Here is a 26,472-nt window from a genome sequence, read left to right on the forward strand (position 1 = left end):
ACACACACACACCACACACACACACACACACACACACACACACACACCACACACACACACACACACACACACACACACACACACACACACACACACCACACACACACACACACACACACACACACCACACACACACACACACACACACACACACACACACACCACACACACACACACACACACACACACACACACACACACACACAGCACTACTTACTTGTAGATAAAAGAAAAGCCCTCACAGGAGTAGCTTTGTTCACACTATTGATTTTTCTGAAATGTGGGTCTTTGATAGCACAAACTAGTTTGACACTGATTCTGTAAAGGTTTCTCGTTCACATAAACTGCAAAATGTTAACAATCAAAACTATACTCTAGTGATTGTAATGTTTTCCAGAATTAAGTTTCACCTAAGGATCATTGAACTACAGTAACTACACTTTTTTCCGCGTCTTGTATTGTTTTTTCAATAAGGGTTGATTCTTCACCTTTACAGTAGTTGTTAGTGAAGGAAAATCATAGGAAAACAAAATTGTATGGATTCATTGACACGGCAAAGGGATTTGAGCAGTGACTGAAAGAGAATGTTTGCCTCTACCGGTGCCTTGGGGTAAGTGTGAGACATGAGAATATACACTTCTGATCTTGACTGTCAGCTGAACACCAGAACTTCCCATCCCTGAGGCTCGTATCAAATCAAATCAAATCAAGTTTTATTTGTATAGCACATTTATAAATGATTATTGGTCGAGCCAAAGTGCTGTACATATAATAAAAATAGCCTACAGTAGAGACACAGATTGTTCAGAATATCAGTATGAGAAAAACGACACCCTCTATCCTTAGACCCTCACATCGTACAAGGAAAAACTTCCAGAGAAAACCCACAGTTTAAGGGGAACATGGGAGAAACCTCAGGGAGAGCAACAGAGGAGGGATCCCTCTCCCACGACGGACAGACGTGCAATAGATGCCGTGTGTAAATCGAAGAGATAATACATTTTACAGCATATAGACCGAATGTTAGGAAATGCATGTGTCTGTAATAAGAAGATAAATCCACGAGGATTCATCATCTGAGGTATGGAGCAGACTGAGGGGCCAATAGAGGGCAGGTAGGTAGAAACAGGCTGTTTCCACCGCCAGTAGATTGCTAGGCATTTAATATAAGAGAGAGCAATGTGTAGAGTCAGAGGTAAAGGCAGACACACCAACTGTCAGTATGTCTGACATCTTAAACTTGCAAAGATCTCAAAACGGGCTAGAACCCCTAGTTATCTCAGTTTTTCCTCCTTCAAGCATGAATGTGTGAAGCTTTTCTACTTTAATAAATATTTTTGCAAAGTAAGTTGTAATTTTAGGGCTACTGTGGAAACTTTTATAACATTGCCTAGCCTCCTAACATAGACTCTGCAGACCATGTGACCTGATATCTTCCAAGAAGGCCGGTGGTCATTTAGCCATTCGGATTGGGCAGCCTTTCTCTTGATTTCGACAGTTTACCTTTAATTAAATTGTTAAACAAGGGAAATGTTTGCAAATTGTTCTAAGAAATCAATTTTCAGGAGGTCTGAGAGACAGAGAGCAAACTAACATTTCCTCGTTCTCTCCGTATATATAATCCTAAACAAAACGCAATGCCACCAAAAAAGATTCCTCAGCATGCTGAGGAGGTTTGACGACATTTAAACGATCGTTAGACATGTTGACGGAGGAGGTATCTGTTGTAAGACAGCAACAGATAGCAATTAGAGCCTGGTGGAGGAAGGTTAAAGCCGAAAAAGAAAGAGGATATTCTCGCTGGAAATCGGGTGGATGAGCTGGAACAATACACCCGAATTAACAACATCATAATCACTGGACTGGAGACGAAACCCCGCTCATACGCTCGGGCGGCGACGAGGATGATCGGAGGGGACACAAGCGAGGAGAATGCTACATCTGTGGGAGTTACAGGTGACGGCCTTCCTCAACACCAAGGGAATAGAGATTGACAGCGACAACATCGAGGCCTGTCACCCGCTACCACGGAGAAATAAAACTGATAAACCGGCAATAATAATAAGGTTTGCCAACAGAAAACATAAAACTGAACTTCTGAAACAGGGAAGACGGCTTAAGGGCTCGGATGTATAGAATGAACACCTCACTAAAAGAAATGCTGAGATCGCCAGAAAGGCCCGATTCCTGAGAAAACAGCAACAAATACAATCAACATGGACTGCAAACTGCAAAATCTTCATCAAGCTTAACGGATCACCAGAACAAGCCAAAGTGTTAATCATCAGGGACCTGGAGGAACTGGACAAATACCAATGAAACAAATCAGACAAGGGTAACGAAAATAAAACACTACCATGACAATTCCAGATAATATACACATATCTCCATCAAGACTTGAAACTTTTGCATATACAGAGCATAAAGCACAGGACATGGAAAATGACATTGATCCGGTAAACAATTTACTGAACAATATCAACAACAGCTGCAACTATTTCACAGAAGAGCAATTCAATGTAACGCGTCAATCAGAAGAGAACATATCAATTATCCACTTCAATAGCAGAAGCCTATATGCCAACTTCCTCAACATTAAAGAATATCTAAGTCAGTTTAAGAACCCATTCAACATCATAGCAATATCAGAGACCTGGATCAGTACTGAGAAAGGTGTGGACTTTGAGATGGATGGCTACGAACTGAATTATACAAACAGAAGGAATAAGAGTGGAGGGGGTGTAGCAATCTATGTGGATAAAGGAATGAACTATAAGGTGGTGGTGGAGAGCATGACAACAGCTGTTGACGATTTGTTTGAATGTGTTACAGTAGAAATTTGTATGGAAAAGTCTAAAAATGTTATTGTGAGTTGTATATACAGAGCTCCTGGAACCTGTATTGACACATTTACAGATAGGGTAGAAAACATGTTTACTAAATCATTACAAAAAATTATGTTTATCTGTGGGGATTACAATATTGACCTGTTGAATCCAAATAAGCATAAAATGACAGAACACTTCATCAATACATTGTACAGTATGGGTTTGTATCCTGAAATTACCAGACCTAGTAGAATCACTTCTCATTCTGCTACATTAATAGACAACATATTCACAAACATTATGGAAAACAATACAGTAGGCGGACTATTATATAGTGACATAAGTGATCATTTACCTGTTTTTATTGTGTATCACTGCAGTTCTAAGAAACCGAAAGTCGCCAGCCATTTCAAATACAAAAGATTGAGAACTGAAGATAACATAATTGCATTTAAGAATGATTTACTAAAGCAGAATTGGAGGGTAGTATATGAGAGAGACAATATTGTCAAGGCCTATGATGAATTTCTAAACATCTTTAAAGCACTTTATGACAAAAACTGTCCTGTGAAACAATGCAGAGAGAGACACAATCAAACTCACAGTGCATGGATCACTAATGGCCTAAAAAATGCCTGCAAAAAGAAAAATACACTATATAGACAATTCATAAAATATAGAACTTCAGAAGCAGAAAATAAATATAAAAGATATAAGAATAAATTAACCCATATTCTGAGGATATGTAAAAAAGAATACTATAATAAATATTAGAGAATAATAAGAATAATATGAAAGGTTTATGGAAAGTATTAAATAGTGTCAAATAGAAATGGAGCAAAAAGCTCTGGTTACCCTGAGTTTTTTGTGGACAAAAATAATGTTATTAATAATACAGAAGATGTGGTTAATGGTTTTAATGAATTCTTTGTAAATGTGGGGCCAGATCTGGCAGAACAAATTAAAACCGTAGAAACAACTAAAGGGGAAGATACGGACCTTTGGAATGAAAACAATAGCTCTTTCTTCCTCGCACCAGTCGAAGAAAAAGAAATCATCGATACTGTGCGAAAATGTAAAAGCAAATCCTCGACCGATTGGAATAATATTGATATGATTATAGTAAAAAATATTATTGAAGAAATTGCAGAACCATTGACTCATCTCTTTAACTTGTCTTTTCAATCTGGTAAATTCCCAAATAAAATGAAAATAGCAAAAGTTATACCATTATATAAAACTGGGGATAAACACCATTACACAAATTACAGACCTGTTTCATTGCTCTCTCAGTTTTCCAAGATCCTTGAAAAGCTTTTTACAAAAAGACTTGACAGTTTCATGGAAACACATCAGCTTTTGGACGACAGTCAATATGGATTCAGGAAAGATAGATCAACATCTATGGCACTAATGGAATTAAGTGAGGAAATAGCAAACTGCATGGACAATAAAAAACAAGCAGTGGGAATATTTATAGACTTACAAAAAGCATTTGACACCATAGATCACAATATTTTACTGATACAACTGGAACGGTATGGCATCAGAGGGGTGGGATTAAACTGGGTGAGAGATTATTTAAGCAACAGACAACAATTTGTTGAAATTGGTGAACCTACATCAGAATACATGAACATAACTTGTGGAGTACCTCAGGGGTTCGTGTTGGGTCCAAAGCTGTTCATAATATACATCGACGACATTTGCAGAGTATCAAATATATTGAAATTTATTTTATTTGCAGATGACACTAATATTTTTTGTTCCGGTGACAATTTGAAAGAGCTAATGGAAGTGATAACAGCAGAAATTATTAAAGTAAAACATTGGTTTGACACAAACAAATTATCATTAAATATAAGCAAAACAAAGATTATGTTATTTGGAAAACATAAAAAAAATCCACAGATACAATTAATACTAGATAACATACACATAGAAAGAGTATATGAAATGAAGTTCCTTGGTGTGGTTTTAGACCACAAAATCAGCTGGAAACCTCATATCACTCATGTAAAAGCAAAACTGGCTAAAACTATCGCAATATTGGGAAAAGCCAGATACATTCTGGACTATAACTCATTGTATACTCTATATAACACACTAATATTGCCATATCTGATTTACTGTGTGGAGATTTGGGGAAACACGTACAAAACCAACCTACAGCCGTTATGCACATTACAAAAAAGGGCTATAAGAGTTATCAATAATGTTGGATATCTTGAACACACTAATGTATTATTTTTGAAGTCACACATATTGAAGTTCATTGATCTGGTTAAATTTAAAACGGCACAAATCATGTACAGAGCCAGACATAATCTACTTCCTAGGAAATTAAAAACATTGTTCGTAGACAGAGAGGGTGGGTATAATTTGAGAGGAAATCTACATTTTAAACAACTCAAGGTCAGAACAACTCTGAGAAGTATGAGTATAACAATCTGTGGGGTGATTTTATGGAATGGTTTGGAGGAGGAGTTAAAACAAAGCACAAGCATAATTCAGTTTAAAAGGATGTACAGAAACACTTTTTGGGAAAACTATGAGAATGAAGAGAGGTGATTGAAGATGAGAAATTATTGTATATGTATGTATACATGTAAATGTATGTAGGAATAACTTGCATAATGATTTAAAGGACAATCACTGATCAAGTAAGGGGTGGGAATTAATAAGCATTTGCTTCCTCCTACTCCCTTTCGGACACATATGATTTATTATTAATATGAAGACATTTTTTGTTTTTTTGTTGAATATACAAATATTACCATGAATGTGGATAAATACTGTATTATAACAATACGGTATTCTGTTTTTCACATTTGTTATTTGTTATTTTTTAATCTGTTCGAAAAAATAAAAAAAAATAACAAACACATCTCAGAATGGTATCTTGATTTTTCGCTCTACATATCCAAAGTAGGCAAAATTGCGTCATTTATTACGACCTGTCCCTTGTTAACTCTGACCATTTAATATATTATATACATGCCCTGATCTTGCCAATGTATCATAAAACATTTTATTTTTCTTTGCACCACTTAGAGCCGACTTCCGACATCTTTCCCGATTTTGTGTAGTTGGATCTTCACTAAAGTTGCATTCTGTCCGAACACTGACACACATCCACTGACACACCTCATTGTTTCACACTCACACTTTTTAATCTGGAGAGCTTTCAAATGCCTCCACTCAATAAATGCTGACTCATTAGTTGTCAATTCACTTTTGCTCCTGCGGATCCTAACTTTCTCCATCTACCTCTCCTTGAGTTCCTGTCTCTCTTTCTCCCCACTGTTTTCCACCTCTCTTGCCCCTCCTCTTCCTCCTAACCACTCAATCTTGCATTCTCAAAATGTACCTTTGCTCGCCTCCCTTCTCTCCTCTCACCATCAGCCCATCACCCTCTCCTCCACCTCCCACGTTTGTTTACCAGCGAGTGCCAATTGCTGACCCAGCAGCACCGCTGTCTTCGCACCACCTGTGTTTGAGCGGTGAGAGGCCAAGGACGGCAGGCAGGGGAAATTCTGACGTCTTAACCTTAATCTGATGGAGGTTTTGCCTTAGACAGCTTTTTACTGCTATTGTTTATTTGTTGCATTGCTTATCTGGCCAATTGTTTGAGCCTTTGTGGCGTGATGGAAGGCTGACGGGTCAAATTCATAAGCCCTGTCTGAATTGCAAATAGAAACCTGTGATCAGCAAAGTGTAATGAATTTAAAATGGCTTATTTAGAACTTTTCCCTCTGTAAGAACCGGCTGGGTTATTTGTCCTCGGATTTTAGTAGGCAACACAACAGTAAAACAGCAAAGGAAAACTAATTAAGTAAAATCCATGTTTTCCATGACAGATCATTTTTTATCTTGTACGATTGATTGATTGATTGAAAAGTTTTTGAAAAGTTTTTTACATACAGATTGCTTATTTACAATTTTCATTTTAGATTTCGTTCTAATACATCCTAACCGGACATTTAAGACATACCAAGTCTACAGATATACAGTTAGTAACAGAGTCTAAAATGCGAGTATATACATAGATGGGGGGGGGGGGGGGAAGCTGTCCATTGAACGACAGGTTGAGATTTGTACCATTACCGGGGCCAGTTTTGCAATGCTCTCCCCCGAAGGTGCTCTTTAAGAGAGGTTTTGAAGGTAAGTATAGTTTTACTTTCCTTTACAGTTGTGGGAAGAGCGTTCCACCTTGATGTGGCATAATTGCGAAATGTGTATTTCCCCTTTTTTGTGCCAAATCTGGGTTTCACATGATTTGTGGAGCTCCCTCTGGTGTTATGATCATGGTATTCCTTGACCTTTGGGAAGAATTTTGACATGTACATGGGTACCATAGAGGTGTAGTGGATCTTGTAGACCAGGCCCATTGCAAGTAGCTGTACTCTGTCGTCTACTCTAAGCCATCCTAGGTTGTCAAAGTGGGCAGAGGTGAGGTGGGTTCTAGATGAAAGGTCAAGCAGTAGTCTGACCAGTTTATTTTGCGATGTTTGAAGTTTTATTTTTAGCGCCTTGGAGGTGCTATGGTACCATGACGTGCAAGCATAGTCATAGTACCCTTGAATGAGTGCTCCTGCCAGAGTTTTCAGGGTGTTTTTGTTTACCAGAGAGGAGATCCGGTATAGGAATCTAGTTCTTTGATTGATTTTTTTTATTACATTGGATGCCATTTTGTCACAGGAGAGGTTTGCCTCAAGAATAGATCCTAGGTATGTAATTTCCTTCTTACTTGTGACAATAATGTCGCCCACTGCAACTGAGAAGTCGTCGGATTTGCTGAGATTATGTTTCGAACCGAAGAGAATGGACTCTGTTTTACCCAGGTGTAATGATCATTTATTATCGGCGAGCCAGGTGCAGATTCTGCCGAGCTCGATGAGTATCTGAAATATACCCACCTGAAAAACGATTGAATGAATTGCAATTTAATTTAGTTAAAATATCGAACTTTTCAAATGTATCCAAAGGATTTGTTCTCTTTAGCCACCGTTAGCATGACATTTGTGTCATGTGGGAAATTATTTTACACCAACTGAATAGATTACAAGGACACTTCATGTTTACCCCCGGATGAATCATAATCCCTTTGATGACCGTGCACATTTTCATAGCCATCATCAGGTCAAAGTCTGTATTTGTTAAATACATTTAAAAAGTAAAATTCATGCAAAGCTATGAAATCCCCATTGGCCTCAGCCGTGCTTATGTTGAATACTAATTGAGGTTAAACTAAACTGAGATAGTGAAAATACACACACACACACACACACACACCACACACACACACACACACCACACACACACCACACACACACACACACACACACACACACACACACACACACACACACACACACACACACACACCACACACACACACACACACACACACACACACACACACACACACACACACACACACACACACACACACACACACACACACACACACATCACGAGCTAAACAAAAAGGCCTTCAGAGCTTTCCCTGAACAAAACAAGCCATGATAAAAAGTGGACCACTGTAAGAAGAGATGGTACAGCTTAGGGCCGAGGAGAGTGCAATAACGTGTTGTTGACTCGACAGATATGTTAGGTTTAGTTATGTTTTTACTCTAGTTTTGTGTTTTGATCTTGTCACTTCCTGTTTCTATTTGAAAGTAATCTTTCCTGTCATTCCAGATCCCACATTTCCAGCCTTTGTGTGTTTCCCGCCCGTGAGATTGCTTGGCCCTGCCCTGATTGTTTTCACCTGTGCCCATCCCCCTCACCTATATATAGCCCTGGGTTGCATTCCAATAGTCCATTTAGCTTAGAGGAACCTTCCTAACGGAGTGAAATGAACCCGGAAAGTACGTCAGTGGCAAGCCATGATAAGCGCCGTTCCAATTCTCCAAATGAAAGGAAAGGAGGTTTCAAACTTCCTTTATAACCTCCTTTAGCTTAGGAACCACTGGACCTCCCTAACCGAAAGGAGAAGGAGAAAATGCTGCCCCACAATGCATTGCAGCCACAGCATTTGCCATCCAACAGTCGGCCGTTCCGGAAACAACCGATTATGACCGAGAAATGATATCATGAAAGTTACGGTGCTTATTAAGCATTTTAAAACGTATGTGGTAAGTTGCCAAAGTGCTTTGTTCTGAACGTTCATCAGTATTATAATCAAAAAGAGAAATATGAACGTTAGTTTTTACTGAAATGATCAAATAAAGTCAACATTTCACAGTCTTTACTGAGCTGTGTGGGGTTTGTTTTTAAAAGATGTTTGAATGGTGATATACACAATGATAGATGTTAAGGACTAACGTTTATAATAAATACATTTGTATTGATTTTAAGATATTTTCATACAATCATACGTATTGGGATCATTTGTATTAATGTGGACCGGAGGGAGAGGGTGAGGAGCATAAGTTTCACTTTCCTTTTTTATTTCAATTCCAACTTTGGTCATGAAGAATATGTTTCTCTGTTGTCCACGTTCATAAAGCATAAAACAACAGCATCAGAGCACGGTGCAGAGTCTCTAGATGAGTCCCTCGTTCTTATTAAACATCCATGTTGTAGTCCGCTGTATAGAAAACTGTAGTTTCCATAGTTTCCCCACAGCAGCAGACGCACATTCATGACGTCCGCTGGCGCATCATAAACATGTCGGATAGTGAAAGTGCATTCGGATTCTCTAAAGTACCGCGTGTTATGGAAATAATTATCATAAGACGCCAATTTGTAACATACAGGACAAACCTCGATGTCTGTTTACCTTCTTTAAGGACACAGGCGGCTTAGCCAATAATGTTATTGTTCCCATTCTGTGACCGGTCAATACTGGGATACAGATGGTCTGTGTTGTGGGTACACTGGGACACTTCCTTCTCTGTATTTGTGGACTCCAAGGTAAAATCTTCGAGGTCATAAGTGTCCGAGGCAAGTAGCTCTGTGTTCCCACACTGTTTAGGCTATCTCCTCAAATATGTTGTTTACTCTCTGCGAAACCAGTTAGATGGGCTGGCAAGAGAGAGGCTCTCCAGAATTGACGTGGCAACTCTACCGTGGAGTCAGAACCTCTGACTCTTGGATTTGTGATGTGAATACTCTGGTACCAACTCCAAATAAATCACAGTGGTTTGACATCAAAGCTCCGACTCTTCCCGTGTCTCCTTCCTGAGTCGGTGACTCCACTGCATGCTACACAGAAGTTTCCTCTACACCGCGGTCTCTTCTCCTAAGTCCTTTTGAATTCTCCTATCCACTATCCCTTAACCCCGTGACGTTTCACTCAGAGGTCAAGGAATAGGAGATAGGGTTAGAATTTAGGAGCTGATTATCGGAACGCAACCCTGGTGTTTCTTTGTTCCTTTGTCAGTTCGTTATGTTTCATGTCGTGAGCACCTAGGCCTTTTGACTCCTGATACCTACCTTGAGATTTAGACCTTTTGCCAAGTGAGTTTTTGTGTTGCTGTACAAGTTAGTTTTGGCTGTTTAACTACTTTCTATTTTTTGAAAGTACGATTTAGTTTTTGTTATTAAAGAACATTCTATTTTTGGACAACTGTCTCCGAGTCCTGCTTTTGGGTCCTGCGTCCTGTGTCTCGGTTCATAACATAACGGTAACACAAGTGTAACAATAACAACAACCACGGCCCCTGAGAGCCTTTGTCTATCACACCTAAATTATTCATGAGCCCAATGAACTAGAGATATATATTTATATAGGCTACTGTATATTGAGAGGTTTAACAAAAGAATGATGTGCCAGTACTGGTTTCAAAAGAAGCCTCCTGTGCCTATCAGACATGTAGAAGTTCAGTGTTTGGTGGAAAGGGCCTTGAGTATAACAACATGCAAATGTAGACATTTCCCTTAGCGTATTTTATAGTGTTTTGATCTCAAGAGCAGATGCACAGATGGCCTGTTGTGACGTATGATTTAATGTATGAATTAAACACTTGACTGTGTTTATATTTACAGGTAACTATTGCAGTGTTTTTATTTCTTTGTTGTAATTGTAGCATTGATAATTATTACTTCCAATACAAAATATTGAGGTTTTCAGTATTGTAGATTTCCATGCATTCAAGCTCATCTCTAACCGCTGCTATCTCAGGTCGGTGCTTGTTCGAATCGACGCTGCAAATCAAGGCCGACAGCTGTGTGCCGGTGGAAATGAATCTTTCTAATTGAATGAACATGTTGACTTGACTATAGTCATTAAAAAACCCCAAACACTATATCTCTGTTTAGGCTTTTATAGACTTTTATAGACTACAACATCCCGCTGCTGTGTGCGCAGAACACGTTTTGGCCGGACGGCCAGCTTAGGGTAATGAATTCTATTAAATCATTCCCTCTCTCTTATTAAGACCACATTAAAAGAGAGGCCAAAACCTGGAGCAAAGTACACAGAAAGGAGGAAAAACAAACCACTCCACACAGAAAGGATCAGTCCCTTTTCTTTATTTTTTGGGGCACTAGAAACAGGCTGCTCTTTTATTGGCTGTCAGCTCCAACCCCACTGCAGCAGGCAAACAGAGACATGAAAAGAAGTGAAGGGAGAGGGGGATATTTTCAGTATTTAGGAGTTCAAGAGGCTCATCCGGACATCCTGGGTGAAGCATGAGAAAGAGAGAGAGACAGGAAGAAAGAAAGGGATGGAGAGACTGTGTAAAGTGTGGGTGGCTTTAAAAGGCATTTCAATGTGAAGGTTTTGTTGCTTAAGTGTGCACATGCATGGGGAGTTTGTTTAAATATGAGTAGGTGTGTGTGAGGCAATCTTTATTGTGTGTGTTTACAGATGAGTCTCAGGAGGCAGCAGCTGGAACACTGTGCAGACCTGCTATCGTCAGTTTTCCCCTAAATGCTGCCAGAAAAGTTTAAGTGATAGTTTGTCTTTGCAGAACATTTCCCAGATTAGATATAAAACACATTCAAATGCGTCACTTTGAATGTTTCTGGATATGTGTGCAAAACACTGTTTTGGCAGCACGGGTTGGTTGTATGTGTGTGTGTGCATGGATTGTGATTTAGCCCTACTCATACTTTTTCTCTCTGATTCAGAGGGGTTCGCACATTTTTTCAGGAGGAGAGAAAGTGGGTGGCCAATGCCAGAGACTTGTCAAGCTTTTGCACGTTGAAGGTATATCATTGTTTGACAAGAAAATGCTGTTTTTTATCACTGGGAGCTCATTCAATTGTTTTCAACAGTGCAATTACTGTATGCTTCCTTCGCTCTCTCTAAGTTGTTCTTGTTTTCAAGTATTTCTGACACCTCTCCATATGTTAGTGTTGTACAGAAGCTTTAGCTTTGTTTAGGCTGGCTGTGTTTTTAACGGTTCAAACTGCCAAGTAAAGTAAAGCACTGCTGCTACAGAACAGAGGATTTGTCAGCCTTATCCAACAGCAAACATGAATAATTCATCAAAACTGGTAAATTCAAAAGTTTGCTGCATGTAACGATACCTGGAAAGTATAAATGACAGAGATTACAAACCAGAGAAAAGTAGCCAACAATAAAATATCCTACTGAATCATCTGCTGTAGCCAAAATACTGTATCAACAAGTATCTTATCAAAACAGATACGATACAAAAATACATGCTTAACTCAATTCCTGTTTAAAACTTTACATATTTTTGTAGTTTTGTCACAGTCTTCATCAGTAATGTGATGTATTGGCACTGCAACTTTACTGCTTTTTCCTTGTAACCTTGTGTGAACATTATTTTCCTGTCCACTGCTCATATTTATTTAAACATATTTTGTTGTCACATAAAACATAACAAACCAAATGATATTTTTCTGTTTGGGATACAGGAAGCATCCCCCCGCTTGGTTACTGTCTCATCAACACAGCTTTCTTTCCCATTCAAAAAGTCCTCTATTCCTTTCCCTCGTGTTTCAAAATGGCTGCCAGGCGAGACAGGTGGGACACCTTAAAACGGATTCAAAGTAAAGCCATAGACACTGAAACACCTCTCCTGGTATATCTTTCCTTGTTTCTAATACAAATGGGATGAGACTGAGCCAGTGAGCCACAGTTCTGCCCCAAATCACTTCATTGATCTTTTTTCTACCAGACTTAGATTCAGTCCATTTATTAGCTGCAAAATATATTTTCTATCTCAGTTATATTGCCTTGATCCTGGCTTTCTATATTACTTTAAGACATATGGCAGAGCTGTTTGTACTTAGCTGTAGAGAAGGCCTCGTAAACTCCTTCCCTTTGGTTGCAGAGATTGAGTAATCAAGCTTCCAAAGCAGCCGTGAAGAATGAGACAACAATGACTGTCCCTGTTCTATTCTATTATCTTTCACCCCCGTCTTGTCTCAGTGTGTCCCCTAAAACGGCCGTGATATCCTCCATCTCTCTTGCTCTCTGCACTAAACCCACCATCTATCTCACGTTCACAGCCTCTCTTTCAATCCTGCTCTTTCTCTCTCTCACGCACAATAGGTCTCCTCAGCCCGGGTCCTGTTTGATGTTGGACCTCGAGCAGTGAAGCCCGTCTCTCCCTTTCTGTCGCACTCTTTATTCTACTTAAAAATTCACCCAATTTATTTATCTATTTCAGTCTAGTCAAGGTTCACTCATCGCCCGCCCGTCTAAGCTTGTCCCCTCTGTGGCCTTTTTCTTGATAACGGGAGCCTGCTCTGGTCCATCACCACCTCCCACTTTGCCACGGCCCAGGCCTGTGTGATTGACATGGACCGCTTTAACTTCCCATACCATCCCCAATCCCCCCCCTCCTCTTTTCTGGTGCTGCCTCCATCCTCTGGGCCTCTTTCTCTTCCCACAATCCACTGTCTCCATCTTTACCAGGCATGGCCTCCTTCAATTCTCTAACTGTTTACCTCTATCTGTATGAGTTTGATAATATTAATCAATAGAGTTGCTATAAAAAGTTTCTTCTTATTGACATTTCAAAAAATTGTGAAAGTTGCAGCTGCAGTTTTTTTAACAGGCTTTTAGATAATTTAGATGTGTTGTACTCAAGCAAGCAATGTTCCATTGAACAAAGAAAGTCCAATAATGCACCTAGATGAAAAAGACGCATACATGTATATTGTTAAGAGTCAAATTATCTCTTTATTCAGATGTAAACCTTCAGTGTCAAAGCTGTGATATTTTATTGTTGTCATTGTCTGCAAATCCTGTAAAAATCACAACAATGGAATATGGTGTATTGACTCAAAATAATAATGATGAGATTATGAAGGTCAGTGCATTCCTCTGGCTTATTGTTGACATTTACAGATATTTCATGATAATGGTCTTCTGTTTCAGGCTTTGGCCAGAAAGACTTAAACTTATTTGTAGGATCAATGTAATGTTAGCTTTTGTCTTTTTAATGCATTTCGGTCCATTTCTGTTACGCAGATTAAATGGATATCATATTTAACAACAAATCTGTCAGCACCGTAGAAGAAAAACTCCAACCTATCTATGTACCGCTAAGCTTTTTGTCTTATCTTTTTAGTGCTACGCAGCTGCAACAGTCACACCGACCTAAATCATTCCCCTCCTTCCCAACCCTTAGGTTGATCCTTTGGCCTGGTTGGCTACTCTGTGAGTGATGTGTTTACAGTGAGGGCTTTGGCTAAAATGCAATACAGCACATATATATTAATTCCACTGATGGCTTTATCTGCTTTGGGACTCCATTTGTGTAGCGCGTGAGCGGATGCACATGGGTGTGTCTCAGTTTGTGAGTGTGTGTGTGTGTGTGTGTGTGTGTGTGTGTGTGTGTGTGTGTGTGTGTGTGTGTGTGTGTGTACACATGCACACACACACACAAGCACTGTTGCCATCTGTCTTTAACCATGTATACACACTACTTGTCTCCATCAAATATCTATCTGGTGCGGATTGTCCACCTGTGCTCTGCTTATATAATGTGCATTTGTATGCGGCCTGAGATCATTTCAGTAATGGCCAACCATTCCACGTAGATCAGCAGTGACAAGCGTAATCTATATGTATGGCAGTGGCTTCCACAGTACACTGCACCCCATTTACAGTCCATAGGCCCCCCCACAGCAGAGGCTGCAGCCCCATAGCAGAGACCAGATGTTTTTATTTAATGTTTCTTTCATCGAAGACTTCTAAGGACAGCATTTTTAAAACATTTTGATTTCTGAAAAAAAACTTTAGGGCAGATGTGCCGTAATATTATATTTGCGATGGAGTGTCAAAGGTAAATGAAAGCAGAGGATTGGTTGATGTCATTCCATCACAGAGGGAGTGAATGCCTGCAGTCATCATTGAAGGAGAATCCCATTTTCTAAATGTCCCAACAGATTGCTGATTGAGTTGTTTGGCCATAGAAGATGGCGCCACTTACAATATAAAATGTTCGAGTGCTTTTTTGCCCCTCCTTCCATCTCCTCAGCAGCGTTTTATATACGCTGTCTGCTTTTCCTGCCTTGCAGGAGTCCACGTCCCTTCGCTAAATGTTTCATTTAGTTTCGGATGACAGGGCCCATGCAGCACCTCCAGGTTTCCAACAGTTTGCAGTGTGTATCGTCTTACCCATAATGCAAAAGGTATGTGGCGATGAAAACAGCCTTTCAATTGTTTTGTCTGGGGAAGAAGTAACATTAGAAAACTCGGACGGACAAAGGAATACACACGCATGCATACACCGCCAAAATGCCACCACCCGAACAAACCACTCCCAACAAAGCTATCTTGTGACACTAGGGGACCGTAATGTTTGTTATTCATGATGGAGAGTCGGATCAGATGAGACAGCTGTTCTCCTCTGAAACATTTTTGATATGTAAAAGTTGGAAAGGTCAAAGATTCCTCTCTGCGGTGGTTGTCATCTCTGAGCTGTGATCATTATTCAGCACCTCCACCTCCTACAGATGAGTCTCTTAACACCACACTTTTCTCTAAAGGCATAGCATAATCTCACAGGTGGGGTCAGATCTCAGAATCACAGATTTTCTGGCTATCCAACTACTTTAGCAGATGTCTAAATCAAAGCTTTTTTAGCTGTTGTATTAACAACAGCATAGTAGTTGTGTTGCTCTCTGGACAGTAGTGTACTAAAGTTGTAAGTAATGACTGTGAAGAATACTGTTATATACTGTAATATACAGTAATATATATACTTGCAATTCAGGCTCATATGGAAAATGATGTTCCCTACATTCGTTTTTCTTTCTTTTTTTGTGAGTTTTACCCTCTTCTTCTTTTCCATTTACGTTGGCATTATGCAAATAATAGTGGATAGAGCACATTTGTCAAGAGTTGCTATATATATATATATACAGTATATGTGTATGTTTTTGTGTTTAGCATAAAATATGTGTACTAGCTGAAGGAAGAAGAAAATTGTTGAGTGTAATTTCAGATTTATGAATTTGGGAAGATGCTCCTTCATGAATTCCTTATTTGTATCCCAAAAGATTAAAGATAGCTGTAGTTTAACAGCATAGACGTGTTTAGTAATAGCAGCAGGATGGGAACTGAAGAAAATGTGAATAATAAAATCGCGGGTCCCCTGCTACCAGAATGATGTTGAAAATCAATGTAGGGAGAAGGAATTATAACCCTCACAGCTGGACAAGATAAACCATCCCTCTCTCTCTGTCTTGCTTTTTCTATTTTATAGACTACTGAGATTTATTGATGACAGCAGAATTTGCATTGCAGTTTTATAGATACACAAGCAAAACGTTTTATTTTTTCTAATAAATGTTTTAAATAGGTGTAATCATGTAAATCATGTTACAATTCAGTTATCCTCAAACCTCTCCCACTTCCCCTGTGAGTGTATCTAACATCGTTATTCATTGCTGATGCACTGAATCAAATACACTAAAATAATTTAATGTAACAAAGAAAAAGTGCAGCCAGTGAAATAGGTACATCAGATATTAGGCCGGAGGACATTTCCTTCATCATGTGTGTTAGTGCATTTATTTCTGGGCAATCACCCAAAATTGCCCAAAGTATGATTTAACTGTGAATAGGTAGCAATTAATTAACCTACAAAGGCAACATTTTTATTAAAATGGCTTTTCTTTCTTCTCTGCCAATTCCTGCGTCGATGATGTGATTTTCATTACACCTTTGACAGATAACTCCTCAAGCCACTTCAAAATCTCTTCACCAAGACTTGACTAAGAAGTGTACCTAATGGGACCGGCAATTAATTGTGGAATACACAGCTTCACATTCTCATTTCAATAAACTCACTTTTCAAAAGAAAAGCAAGAATCCCATTAGTTAGCAAAAACCTTACAATGTGTACATGGTTCTCTGTAGACTTCAGTGAGACAACTGACCAGCTGAGTGAAAATATGTGTCCACTGTTGGTCAAAAGTGAGAACTGCAGAGTCTCTCTCTGATCTGTTGAGGAGAGTTGAGTCTGTCGTGAGCATTTGATGGACGTAATTGAGGGGAATACATGTTTTACTTTATATGAATTATTGCGGGTGACGTCTCTCTTTCTGCCCATCAATTTAGGTTTCTTCTCTGCCACTCATTTTAGTTATTTGGTTTAGTTTTGTTATTTCTGGCTCCAAAAGCCACATTCTTATTTCTGTTGCCAGCTAGAGCTCTGCATCTGAAAATGTTTAACTCAAACTCAATCTGCTGGACATATGCACACACACACACACACACACACACACACACACACACACACACACACACACACACACACACACACACACACACACACACACACACACACACATTCCCAATAAACATGCACACAAATTGCCACGTACATAGCCTGCATGCACACGCAAACTTGCAGCGCTTGCACATTTGGTCTTACAAACAAAACAACAGCCTGATTCAAATCAGCAGAGCCGGCAGATTGCTGAACGGAAACCTGTCACTCTCTTGTGAGGAACTTCACAGTCAAGGCTGTCAGACAGACAGAGAGAGAGACAGAGAGAGAGACAGGCAGATGACAGCATGTGTTTGTTTCCCAGTCTTCGACAAGCTGCATAGCTGTCATTGCCAAGTTGGAACAAACGCTTTTATGAGCCAGCAGTAAACAACAATGATGGATGGACTTTTCAATAGTGGATGGAATGTGTGTCTGTTTGAAGCAGGCAAATAATAGCTATCATTAAAAAGTGAAAGACACTTTTAAGCCCTTTAATGGCCATATGACACTCACTATAATTTAGAATGAAGTGTTGATTGCAGACATGAAGCTAATCCGTACACGTCAACAGGAGTTTGAGATCAATTCTGATTTAATGACAGGAAAAATATCAGTTAAACAAAGATTGTGACTAAATGAAAGGCCAGGTTAATTGTCTTGTTGGCTCCAAAATGCATGAATATATAACTTTAACTTATTTCAGTTGGGCATTTTAAATATCAAAGGATACCAAAACAACACAAAATATCATGTGTGAAAATCCAGCTTTCTGTGTGGGAAAGCCCAATTTCTCTCTTTAGATAACACCTGTCATCATACTTTCATTTGAGCCAAAAGCTAATCAAACAGATTTTCTATTGGAGGCCGAAGAAGCTCATCTCGCTTTAGCGTTTCTTTGTGATTTAAGCTGATAAGACAAGTCTAGTTTTACAGTAAAATCTCTGCAGCTTTAATCAGACTCATTAAATCAGAGAAGCTTTATTCAAGCTTACATTTTCAGCTATTTAATAAAACTTATACTGTTAAACTATGATGATTTAGCACTCTTGAAGCTACTGTAGAGCCTAACCTGGCATTTGGCCAGTCTTTTATAGAGGCTACTTCAGGAAATCTACTGGAAAATACACAATTAGAAAAGTTAAATCAATGTTGTGTGAGTCAAACATTATTGAAATTTGCAAATGACGAAAAGCACATTCAAATCTTACAACCCTTTACATACCCCACTTTGAAGAGAATAAATTAGAAACGGTTGCCAGTTAGAAACGTTCCCCTTCTGAATCTAAATATTAAGCATTGAAAACACAACTTCCTTTCATTTAATGTTGACTGACCTCAGCAATGATGTTTACACATGCTTCCACTTCACTAAATGTAGACCTTACCTGTTTCTTAACTTGGAACAGAGGAAGCATGATTCTCACTGCTCTCATTTATTAAGGTCATGATTTTGAAACACATCCAAAGAGAAAGAGAAGCCTTAAAGCAGAACTTGGAAAGCAGGACATTTCAAATGTTGATTTAAAAAACCTTGTGTGTCAGTAGTGTATAGATGAATTCCCTGTTTCCACTCTTGTTTCTTGTTTTCAGATTCCCTTTTGCTTAAAATTGTACCCAGTGCTTTAAAGGTACCTGGATTAATGTGTCCCTGCTGGTGAGGTTGCTACTGTGTGCCAAAGTCGTAAAAAACCGAACCATTTACTTCTTAAGACAAACATGATTATGAATTTCATCACCTTAGATTTATTGCAGTTGGAATAAAAAACAAGACTACTCTTTTAGACAATTCAGACCTGCCAGGACTGGTTTTTGCTTTCAGTGTTGGTAATGTCTCTAAAATTGCAGCATTCAATTATTAGTTTTTTGTAACAGATGAATATAGCCTATTTTAATCTAACCCAAATAAATACATGTTGTGTGTGTTAAGGGGATTTTTGGTCAATTCAAAGTATGCCTGCTTCTTGCAGTCAGACCACCACACCATTGTCCAGTGCCAAGGTCCCTGTTTGAGTTGTGTGAGCATTTCAGTCAATTTGTAGGATAACATGCAGAGTTACGGTGCATTCATTTTAGTGACCTGTAGTAAAAATAAGCTCAGAAATTACACTGGAAGACTTCATGGGTACAACTGTGTATTAATGTCTGAATTCAGATCCAGGCTAAATTGATTTTCCTACGCTCCGTCTCTACTTCCCTACATTTACACCTACACCACATAAAAAGCTTAATCTACCTAAAGTCTTACCATATGCCCATGTTTACTTTCCAAATCCATCTTTCCTTTTGATATGGTTGGCATAGACTGAATCCAGCATTTTATTTGCTCAATTTAGCAATCTGTCTGTGACATTTTAGAAATGCACTTGCGTTTTTTCACTGTTTCAGTATAATGAAGTAGAGCTAGTATAATGTGGAAAAAGACAATAATGCATTCCTTTTGTTGGACAGTTTATAGATTTAGCTCAATAGTTAGATGTGTGTTTGATAGTACCATGTTGTATCCATTGAGTTACACAGGTGCAGTTTATACTGCAGTCCAAACAGATAGAACTTGCAGCTCAAATAATTGGAGCCATTCATTAAGCCAGAATCTGAAGCCAGATTGTGTCAGCTGCCTTGATCTGAATTGAATCAGTAGAAAAACACCCTCCCTCCCTGAACACTCCACCGTCCAGCAGAGAGCCGGGGACTCGCAGTGAACCCTGCATCTAGAGCCTCGCCTTAATTAGTCCATTGTTTCTGCGCGGCCCAGCATGCAACTCTCTCGGCAAAGAGCTTCATGGGAGTTTGTTCAAGCTGTCACCTGGGGCAAAACTTTACTTACAGGCAACCTCAAACCTCCTCCTCTCTCCACTCTACACAGACATACTGTATTTCTATTTCTCCTTCTTTGTCCTTGCTGACAGATATACATTTGGACAGACAGATGTATGACTTATCAAGGTCTTAATCTGCTTTCTCAGCATAAAGGAGAAGCAAGGGGAGGGGAAAGAGGAGAGAATCAATTCAGAGTTCTGATTGTTCTAGGCTGTGTTCACACACTGCAATCATACGCAACTCCAAACTGCTGCTTCCCTTGAAACACCATTTGATTCCCTTTAACACAAATTAACTCAAAGATAAACAATAACGATTGTTATTGGAACACACAGAGATGCTTAAAATATACATCTGAACAGACTAGAAGTTGTGCTATGTGCCATTACATTTAGACTGAACTGAGGCATCCTAAGTGCAAATCTCATTGTATATTACTTATCCAGGCGGTTTGTTAATGTGATTGAAAAAATAGGACAGTTTGAGTTTGTCAGGGTCAATTTAGCTTGAGACAAAGAGTATTCATCATCCAGGTTTTACAAAATCAGGAGGAAGGCCCAAAAGACAGAGAACCACTCATACTCTGTCTACTCTCAATGAGAGCATCAACCTCTCAATTTCCATGGGGAAAATAAATGCTCTAAACATCTTGAATGTCACTAGCATCGTCGGATAAAGGGAGCTCAAGAGTGGACCCCTCGAGATTCATCTGTTAAGGCAGAAAGGGTCCTTTTGTCTCAATAAAGCAGTAATTACACTCGAGACTGAAGGATTTCCGTCGCTGTTTGATCTCAGAAAATTGATATAATTATCCTGCATGGGAGAACAAAATCTCAGATGTACTTAGAATGAAGCAGTTATTGATGACATTTGAGATTAGTCATGCTTAATTATACTCATGAATGCCTAGACGACATGTCCAGCATGGCTCTGTTCTCAGTGCCGTTTAGGCAAACCGCAGGGCACAGATCATGGATAAAGATTACAACTTTTAACGTGTCAAATGTTGGTCAGGACTGGTTTCCTGGCTGCTGAATTGCATTACATTACATAGCGGTGTTTGATAAGGCTGGGAAACTTGATCTCCAAAAGGCTCCCATCTGATCAATGCCAACAGGGGGAGCTGCAGCATTTCTAATTGTTTTACAAAGAGAGAGACAAATGGAGAACATGAGAATGGGTTGTCCCCTTCAGCAAGTTGCTGCATCTCTGTACGTAAAATAACACTTTCATTCTAAAGGGATTACAGTTTTAGCTTCCCTTTTTCCTCAGCATATTAAGTAATGTAATAAGTATGTCTGACTTAAGGGATAATGGTGCTCAACCTCTTTGTTTAACAAGGTATTCATTTACTTGAAAACCACTCAGATTAATTCATATTTTATATGGAGAAACCTCATAGTCTCAAAAAGTCTATCACATAGATATTTTTTAAAACTTTCCACATCATTCAACTTTAAGCATTTCATACCCATGTGCTGGCAGGATATATGGGCTGAAACTGGACTGCATAAAATGTAGTTTGATTAAATTAAATGAAATGTAGCTCATTCATTTATTAAATCTTGATCACATTAATGGCAATGGACAGTTAAATTCTTAATCTCCCATCTATTACATTATTAATGGGACACATGGATCATCAAATCAATTAGTGATGATAACGATAACATTGCAAAATCATAGCTTTTGATCAATTACAGGGTGGACTGCACAGATTAATGTAATGAATAACGGCCAAAGGAACTGGATGTGAAGTCTGTGTCCAACCATTGGAATTCTGTAGAAAAGGTAACATAGGCACAAGATATGATGCTGTAACACGTACAAAGACTAAACAGAAAATAGCAAAACATTAGCCTGTAATCAGCCATGACTTGTTGAAATGTTGTGGAAAGAGACAGTACTGTATATCCCCTTTTGTACTCACTGTATGTAACTTATATAAGATTAGTAACCATTTCTGTTATAGGTTGAGCATAAGCCAGACAGTTATCTCATCCAGTGACATCTAAGTTTGCGGTCTTTCCTTAAAAGTACGTTAGCTTCAGTTTGGGGAAAGCGAAAGCAAAGTGTCCTCAGCTACCATTGATCTGGCATTGCAGCTGCTTTAATCCTCTCGTAATATGGTCGGATGGTCCGTAGTATTATGGTGTTTTACACTTGAAAATATTTATTTATTTGAATCTATTTTATTCCTGTTATCAAGTTTGACACTTGCATCCATGTAATGGGTGTCACATGTTTGCTATTTTGGAATTCAAATATACATGATAAATGTTCTGTAAAAGCATATTTAATATATATATTCCTGTCTTTAAAAATCCTTTGAATAATATATGACATGTTTAGTTTAAATTAGAAAGTTAGGTAAAACTTTTAAAAACCTTAAATAGCATCCTTGAAATCCACATGTTATGTCTGGTCCATACATGTACTGAATAACCTACATCAGTCGATTTTGTCAGGTATGGTGTCTGAGCCCTGGGCAATGCACCTTTCTCACTTCCTGGATGTGCAGGAAAGGAGGAGTGCCATGAAGAGGAAGATAACAGAGTCAACTGAGTAAACCAGAGCTGAGGGGCACAGGGGACAGGGATTTGTTTGAAACCAGAACATTTTGTTATCTGAGCCAAGTTATTTTAAACCTTAAGGGAGATCTTAAAAGAACCTCTCGACTGCAAGGATTTATTTTTTGGTAAGCAAAGTCTCCAATGTTTAGGACCTACCAGACAAGCTCTGTTGCCTTTGAGATTTGATTTTTCAATAGATCTAATATAATAATCTTGTGTTGGAATTAGACATTCATGCTTTTTCTGATGTGATACATCTTCTTTCCCTTTATTAATTATTATATTTACAAATGAAGTGTTTAACCCATGCAAAGTGATGCAAATAAGTCCTTGAACCACCTATATTATGGAACATGTTGTTAACCTAATCTCAAGAAAATGTAAGGTAAAATAGATAAGACATGAAAGATAAAAACAAATCAAATTAAGTTTTATTTATATAGCACATTTATAAATGATTTTTGGTCGAGCCAAAGTGCTGTACATATAATAAAAATAGCCTACAGTAGAGACACTTTACAGCAAATACAACAGCACAGATTGTTCAGAATATCAGTATGAGAAAAACGACACCTTCTGTTCTTAGACCCTCACATTGTACAAGAAAAAACTTCCAGAGAAAAACCCACAGTTTAAAGGGGAACAAATGGGAGAAACCTCAGGGAGAGCAACAGAGGAGGGATCCCTCTCCCAGGACGGACAGACGTGCAATAGATGCCGTGTGTAAATCGAAGAGATAATACATTTTACAGCATATAGACCGAATGTTAGGAAATGCATGTGTCTGTAATAAGAAGATGAATCCACGAGGATGTCAGCTACAAGCCATCAGGGAAGCAGCATGACGAGACCCAAGGTTGGACCGCAGAGACAGGTTCAGCCACGACCCGAAGTCCACGACTTAATCCAGAATTCAGGATAGAGGATCCAAGACACAGGACTACAGCAAGAGGATCAGCCTCGACTCCGGATCCCGGCGTAGATATAGATAAACAAGAAAAAAGATTTGGCTGGGTTAATCGGAACAAGAGAATACACAGACACAGACTGAGAGGGGAAAAGGTCATTGGATAAAAGTTATTCTTGATAACTCTCTAGAAAGATCTCATGAACTTCCCCACTCAATCTATCAAGACCCGAGCAGTTCTATTAGATATAGGATAAGAAACAGAGAGGGAGCACAACAACCTATCTCTTCGTCAGATGCACTCCCCCGCTTATCTAAGCGACTCTGTACCCCGTTACCCTCTACAAGGCCATAGACCAGCAGAGGGAAAATGGGGGGTGGGTAAGGGTTTTTAAGAATAAACCGCAAGTGTCTAAAGGGAAAAAATATGAAATATAAGGTACTATATTTTAAGTAATCCTATCTACTATTCCTATATTCGAATAATGTATAAACTATTTTAAAAATACTTTATGAAATCCTATGTTATGTTATAAATATTAAAATAAAGAACTAAATAACTAAATAAATAATTAAACAAAAGCCAGAGAGAAAAAGAGAGTTTTAAGTGTTGATTTAAAAAAAAAAAACCAGGGTCTGGGCCGACCTCACATGGAGGGGCAAAGTATTCCAGAGCCTAGGGCCAGCCGCTGCAAAAGCTCGATGCCCTCGGGTCAACAAGAGGGGTTGTTTAGTAGTAATTCTGCTTTCAAGAGATCATTTTTCAGTCAGTATGTTAAGTGTTGTTGCCTTTTTGAAGCCTGACCTTGAACAGTTGAAATATGTATCATTTTATGTATTGACAATGCTATAACAGAATACCACACGGGAAAAACACATCACAAAGCAGGTTAGAGGAAGGTTAGAGGTTGTTTTGAAGCTACCCACAAGCAATCTCACATCATCGAGTCAAAGCAGGGAACATTTCACTAGCAAATATTTTTAGGATAAGCTAAACTAAAAATGAAAGAAACCACAGGACGGACATGTTCCTAGAGGGATCCCCCACTTGCACAGCTGAGCGTGCAATATGTCCTGCAACATTAAACTTCAAGACACAGAAACAAGTATAATGGCATTCTGAGATTGACAGGTTTTTTTATTTCAATACAAACCGCATAAACACCCATGTTTCCACAGCCATGCCTCATGTTGATTGTGGTGCTCCTGATGCTTCCCCATCATCACAAACCGTTTGCCGCCTTAATCTCACTCTCAGTCTCACCGCTCTATTCCCCCGGTGCTACAATCTCTCACCCTGCCACTAGACCTGTATCATAAATCTTCCCAACCCCCCTTCCCCTAAATCACCACCTCTAGCGCCCATTTTACCTCCCCTGCCGTTCACTACCAGCAAAAGCCCTATTAACCCCTTGCTTGGCTCTATATTGTTGTTGAATAATTGAAGATGAACAGTGAAAAGGCTCCTCAATAATGAATAAGATAGGACGTATTTTAAAGGTGGAAGAGCCCTGTGAATTATTCAGTGGGCAAATCTGTAGTAAAAGACAACTGTTGCATAGAGAAATCTAGCAGTCCCTGCTAGGTCCCTGCATGCTAGGCCCCTGCTGGTCTCTACATCAGTAAAGTTACTTTTTCCCTATTTTGTGAAAATAAAGCTTTGATGTTTGAAAAATGTAATACAAATGTAACATACATCACTATGCTATGAATTTGTTTTTTCACATGTATTTTGATGCTGTTGTTGTTGTTGTCCACCAGTCAACCCTGTACAATAAAAGTATTTCAACAATTATATTCCTCTCATCTTGAGTGCTTACAGCTGATTAAATGTTTATTTTACTCGATAGCGATATCTGTTTTCTGGATTTTATATCAACTGCTGTAACTGACTCTCTTCCAAGGCTCCACAGCAGCTCTGAAATTCAAAATATCCACAATAAAAGCATTCTCTAGTCCCTCGGACACCAGTAAAAACCTTTTACATTGAAATGACAACATTTTGGCTTTCATACATGTATTTACACATCTAGCTGTGAAGGTCCAAGCCATATTAATAAGAATGACAAAGAGTCATGTTTCTGTTCAAGTGGTGAAAGTAAGTCCAATACTTACTTTCTCAGCCAACTCCTGAGAGAAATATGTGTCTCTTTCTTTAACATTTAAATGCTCCACATCTGAAAACAGCTGCCTTCTTTGGCTGAAAACAACACTATGAGAGCAGTGAGTGAAACAAAACAGTAACAATGCTGGACAGCCAAACAATGAGCTGCAACTTGTTATTAAATCTGAGGGTATCATCGTTAGGTTATTATTCTCTGTAGGTTCATCCCAATAAGCGACTCCTTTCAAATTGCAAAATAGTTTTCACATTGTCATTTGATACATAGTTTTATAAAAATATAAATGATTGCTGCTGTAAGTAATATTTAACTATATCATTTATATTTTTGCCATAAAGTGAGAAAGCTGCAAATCTGCAGTTTGTGAAGCTTAAGTGCCAAAACAGGAAACTGTCTGTCAACAGTACGGCGTTCCAAACCACAAAAGTTGACCAGGTGACAACGGTTGCAGTGAAGAGGACGGATGAGAAAATAAATGTTTGGAGCAGCCTTGTCGTTGTATCCCCCATGGCGCAGCAGAGAGCAGATCTCTGTCTGGGGTCACAGCCACCGCTGAGAGCACACCTGGCA

Source organism: Gymnodraco acuticeps, unplaced genomic scaffold (genome assembly GCF_902827175.1).
Source record: "Gymnodraco acuticeps unplaced genomic scaffold, fGymAcu1.1, whole genome shotgun sequence".
In the NCBI taxonomy this organism is placed as follows: domain Eukaryota; kingdom Metazoa; phylum Chordata; class Actinopteri; order Perciformes; family Bathydraconidae; genus Gymnodraco; species Gymnodraco acuticeps.